This window comes from Protopterus annectens, chromosome 9.part0, assembly GCF_019279795.1.
Source record: "Protopterus annectens isolate FY-2018-M chromosome 9.part0, PAN1.0, whole genome shotgun sequence".
NCBI classification, from domain to species: Eukaryota; Metazoa; Chordata; order Ceratodontiformes; family Protopteridae; genus Protopterus; species Protopterus annectens.
The window spans coordinates 1,358,050,736-1,358,056,735 of NC_056743.1; the positions used below are offsets into that span (position 1 = coordinate 1,358,050,736).

General features: G+C 45.8%; 1 protein-coding gene across 2 annotated transcripts in view; it reads left to right on the top strand.

Annotated features, from left to right (window-relative positions):
• Positions 1–6,000, top strand: part of RPS5 (ribosomal protein S5) — a 367,355-nt gene that overhangs the window by 66,790 nt on the left and 294,565 nt on the right. The window lies entirely within an intron of this gene.

Consider the following 6,000-nt stretch of genomic DNA (forward strand, 5'->3'; position numbering starts at 1 on the left):
AAGGAGCTAATTCTGTATTGACTGTACATACTGTGGCCATTGGGCTTCATTTCACAAGATGGAACTACTAAAATTTCTCCAAATATTAGATTGTGATCCATACAACTTCTGTTTACATGTCCTATAATTGAGTAAAAAGGCAAATTTAAAATTATTAGTGTGAGTAAAGCAAGGTCTGTAGTCAGATAACTTGCCCTTGTCAACATTTTTCTTGGTCATTATGAAGATAATGTCTAGGCCTGCATGCACAACTGAGTAGTCCATGATACTTCTCACTCACTTCCATCTGTAGAGTGTTTGTTTCTTTTTGCCAGAGGACTTCAGTGCATTAATCCATGAGATTTGGGATGCAAAACCAGACACATCTGCCTCAGGGCCTCACCTTGGTTTTCTGAGTTTTCCCTATAAAAGCTGTCCGCCAAGTGGGTACCCAAATGTTTGAATGCTGAAGAGAAAAAGATGTCAAGTGGACACAAGTTGGCACCAGCTTGACAAAAATGCCAAAAATCAACTTGGAGCGACTAGATAACTGTTGATGAAACATGGTCCTGAGACACAGTCCATGCAGTGGTGGCACAGCAGGAAAGATTGTGGCTACAGTGTTTTGGGATCGGGAAGGTGTTGTAATGGTTCTTTCAAGGGGCCAAACATTTAATGCACAATCCTACTGTAACTTTGTGCTGATTTTAAAGGAGGCATTGAATGAAAAATCAGATGGAAGTTGCAGAAAGTTGTGCTTTGTCTTGCAAAAAAAGCTGTTCACAAGGCTGGCAAAACAATGTATGCATTGACGAAATTGGAGGTTTGAATTCCTGGACCATCCACCCTACTCATTAGATCTTGCTCCATTTGACCATTTCCCGTTTCCAAACCTTTTAAAAATTTTAGTTTTGAAAGGGTGGCAATTTTGAGCGATTTGGAAGGTGATTGCTGCAGAGGAGCAATATTTCATTGACCAGACGTCTGACTTTCTGGCAGGGTTACAGAAGCTTTAGACATCATGTGCCAAGTGTGGAACTTCAGGGAGAGAATGCAAGATGTTCATCGTGTTACCCTGCTGCAGTCATCACACTTGGCTTATCCTGCCGTTAGGCGGTCCCGCAGTCGGCCCGAATTCCAAAGTCTTGGTCCGGCGTCGGTTGCTGACGCTTCTTCCCTGAGTGCCAGGGGTATGTCAGAGGCATCAGACGCCATTTTCTCCAGTCTTTCCTGCCGTGCGGTGCCCGAAGCAGTTTGCAAGTGCCGGTCGGTCGACACCTGGGATTTTCGAATAGAGTTTCAGTCCGAAGTCTTCAAAGCCAAGTACCCCGTTGGGGAACCTTTTCTTGCCTCAGTCCGATGTCAGAAAAAGTTAACAATTGCATTTCTTGTGGGAAGCAAGTACCTCATAAGGACTTTCATTCTTTTTGTATACCTTGCCTAGGCCCAGGCCACGACGTCACTGGTTGTCGGTTTTGTGCTAGGTTCAATAAGCGAACTATAAAGCGACACTTTGATTTCGCACGACACTACTTCGGTAGAAAATTTAATTACACTATGCCGTCGGAGCAACCGACTACCGGTGTGCATAAAAAACGCAAAGATAAAGACAGGCAGCTTAGATCCAAGCCAGACTCTGAGGCCTCTGCTGGGCCGGTTGCCGGTTCTCCAGTTTTCAGGGAGGCGCCTACGCAGCCCCTGGCTACCGCTGAATTGGATCCCCAGACCGCTTTGGATCCTCCAGCAGAGAGTTCTAGGCCGACGCAGCCATTTTCTTTAGGCCATACCGATGACATTGCAGTAGGGGAAGCCGGTGCTGTAGAAACGCCTTAGGTTTCTGAAGGTGTCTTCAGACCTACTACTCTCTCACCATAAAATCTTCTGCTAAGCCTAAGACCCCTCTAAAACCAAAAAAAAGCCTACACTTCAGTCTCCAGGTCAAGGCCCTATGTCTAAGAAACAGATGCTTAAAGTGGCTGAAGATTTGATTTCTTTGATCAGGGGTTCCCAACCCCCCCCCCCCCCGACAAAAAGGCCTAGACAAGAGGAGGATTATGCCTCCTCTGATAAAGTGTCTGTTACCTCAGGCTCCTCTGAGGAACAGGATTACTCCTTTCCCTCTTATGAAGATTTTGATGCTGAAGACTCATTCCCTCAGCTTCTCCCCCTGAAGATTATTCCTTTGGGGAAACCTTACATACCATGAGGGAACATTTCCACTGGGAAGGTCAGGACTACTCCGACTCAAAGAAAAGGCTCAATTTCTTTTACTCCCCCAGCACAGACCACTTTGCTATCCCCCAAGTTTTGGACATTGTGGATGATGTTTTCTTAGAATCTAGTCTAAATCCAGATTCTCTGCCTCCTGTTCCAGCCAAACCAGATGGATACTATAGAGTGCCTGACTCGCACAAATTCCTTTACAAAAGTCCTGTTGCTGATCCAGAGACCAAGGCTTCTATGGCTAAAAATCCTGTACCCTCAGAAAGAGCACTAGATAGGTGGGGGAAGAAGGTTTACACCTCAGCTACTCTAGCTATGAGAGCACTAAATTGTCAGTTTCACATGCTTAAATACCAGTAATTCCGAATGTCTCAAATAAAACAAAAGATGGGCATGCACCCTCAACAGTCTGAATTCAAGGAAATGCAAGATCGGTTGCATGCAGCTGAACACGTGGGCAAACATACTTTACAATGTGGTTTTGATGCCTTGGAAGCTTCCTCTAGAGCAGCTGTTACTGGGTCTGTTATACGTAGGCATGCTTGGTTAAAGGAACAATCTCTGCCTGATCATGTTAAAGCAAAGTTACTGGATGCTGTCAGATTTCTTACAGGTACAGCTCCCACGCTTCAGCAGAAATTCGCCAACAAAAAATTGGTCCTTTCCAGCTTCTGATAGACCACAGAGGGGTAAATACAGGTGCCCAAGGGGCAGAGGACAAGCACAAATCCCTTACAAACCTTGCCAATGGGGCACTGCAACACAGAAGGGAGGAGAAGACAGGTCCCAAACTACTAGAAGGCAAACACAATGCCTTAAACCTCAAACTGCCAAGCAAAACTCTCTTAGCGGCTCCTTGGGAGGAAAATTAGCACTTTTTGCAGACAACTGGCGCATTGTCACAAAGGACAAATGGGTCCTAGACATTCTCACATGGATACAGATTCCATTTCCACACCTTGCCAAGGATAAAAGGAATGCCAAACCTGCCACAAAATCAATGGGCAGAGGCACAAAAACAAATTACAGCTCTCATGGACATTAGAGCCATTCAACTGGTACCTACACAGGAGCAAGGCCAAGGATTTTACTCGAGGCTCTTTCTAGTCCCCAGAAAGGACAATGCTTGGAGACCCATTCTGGACCTTTCAATTTTAAACACCTTCTTGCAAGTACCCAAATTCAAGATGCTAACACTACAGCAGCTTCTTCCCATGTTGGGCAAAAAAGCTTTGCTAGTAACGTTGGACCTCAAGGAGGCATACCTGCATGTCCCTATCGGACAAAATTGCAGAGGATATCTCAGTTTCATTGCAGGTTCAACCCATTACCAATTCTCTACACTGCCCTTTGGCTTATCTACTGCGCCCAGGGTCTTCACAAAATGCTTGGCACCAGTAATTGCATACTGCAGACAGAGGAATTCAAATATACCCATACCTGGACGACTGTCTCATCCAAGCAGAAAGCAAGGACAAGCATCTTCCAAGTTGCCTAGGGTACACAGTAAACGAAAAGATATCAAAACTAGTGCCCTCACAAAATGACATTCCTGGGTGCCAGCTTGAATACAATGGCCCAGATGGCTTATCTGACGCCAGACAAACTACAATTAACTCAATACTTCAGAACAATGGCAACAAAGACCCAACTCCCTGCAAGAAAAATTCTGCAGGCCTTGGGCTTTATGGCATCTTGCATACTACTAATACCATTTGCAAAACTGCATAGGAGGAAATTACAATGGTACCTAAAAAGCGTATGGACTCAACACAGCCACAGCTTGGAAACGAGGATACCTCTCATTCCCTGCCTTCAACAGGAGTTTCTATGGTGGTCACAGGCATGTCGCCTCAACAAGGGTCAGCCTTTCACCCTACCCCCAGCCAGGCAAACTATGACACAGATGCATCGGATTATGCCTGGGGGCACACATGGCAGGACAGTGCGTTCAAGGCATATGGACAGCAGATCAAAGGAATCTGCACATCAATCAAAAAGAAATGCTAGCTGTACAGAATGCTCCGACAGCCTTCAAGGACCTCTTACATCCAGGACAGCTTATAAGGACAGACAGCACCACAGTAATGTGATACATAAACAAGGGGGTACACACTCCTGCCCTTTATGCAGGCAAGCAATGACCTTTGTGGAACACAGCACTGGCTTACCAAGTTCAATTACAAGCTCAATTCCTGCCAGGAAAAGAGCACGTTGGCAGACGACCTAAGCAGAAACATCATGGATCCCCACGAGTGGAAACTGGATCCAGAAGTATTCGCAATGATAGCTCAAAAATGGGGGCTCCCAGACAGACCTGTTTGCCAGCCCTCAAAACTATCGGCTAAGAAAATTTTGCACAAGGATGTTTCACCATCAAGCTTGGAAAGTTGGCGCGCACTCAGTTGGAAAATGCTAACAGTATATGCCTTTCCTACATTACCCCTTCTCACAAAGGTGCTACTGAAAGTCAGGATGGAGAGACCCCGAATGATGCTCATAGCCCCAGACTGGCCACGCCAGCACTGGTACCCACAATTAAGGAATATGGCCCAGGGCCCACCATGGATTCTACCATAAATTACCCACCTGCTCACACAGCAAGACAATCCGATTCTACACAGCCAGCTCAAAACCTTAAACTTTGCTGCATGGCAAATCACCTAAGCAACCAGCCAGCTCCCCTCTCACAAGCTGTTATGGATGTTATTCTGGAGGCCAGGAGGCCCAGCACCAGGAAAGCCTACTCAGACAAATGGAAAAGGTTTTGCGCCTGGAACCAAGCTAAAGGCCAAAATACCCTTCAGCCTGACATACCTCAGATTCTGCAATATTTAACAGGGCTTTCTTTTTCATCTATTAAAATCCACGCCTCCGCTATTTCTGCTCACTACAACACGGACCCTCCCTTATTTTCACATCCACTCCTAAGGCAGTTTCTCAGAGGGGCCAAAAATATTGGGCCTCCCAGGAGAGCACCAATACCTACTTGGGACCTCAACTTTGTTCATGAAAAACTCATGCTACCTCCTTTTGAGCCAGCTTTCTCAGCTGATGTAAAGTTTATATCATGGAAGACTGCCCTGCTGCTAGCAATTACTTCAGCTAGAAGAGTTTCAGAGCTTCAGGCACTAATGGCAGTAGAGCCTTTCCTCATTTTTCATCAAGACAGAGTTTCTCTACAAACTAACCCTTCCTTTATGCTTAAGGTGGTATCCAGTGTGGCTCTAAATCAAACCATCCATTTACCCACCTTCTTTCCAAATCCACAGAACAAAGGAGAAAGACTCCTGCATTCCTTGGACATTCACAGGCAGCTACATTACTACTTGGATAAAACCAAGGTTTTCAGAAAATCTGACCAGCTTTTTGTATCCTGTGCTACAGCATCACAAGGAAAGGCTATCTCAAAACAGACCATTTCCAAATGGATAGGACATTGCGTACGTTTTTGCTACACCCACCATGGAAAACCAGTTCCTGCTACCATAAGGCCCCACTCTACCAGGGCAGCAGCTACCTCTACAGCCTTCCTCAGGGGGGTGCCAACCAAGGATATTCTGGAAGCGCAACTTGAGTTCAGTACACACCTTCACCAAACATTACCACTTACCACTTTACTCTAAGACTAGAGCTGGCTTCGCCACTGCAGTTTTGCGGGGCCTTCTAGCCTCCTCTAACCCTGTTTGACTCCACCTCCCATCCTTAGCTTTGTGATTCTACCCAAGTGTGATGACTGCAGCAGGATAACACGAAGAACATAGTACAGTTTTGTAGATGTTCAAGTGTATACCCTGC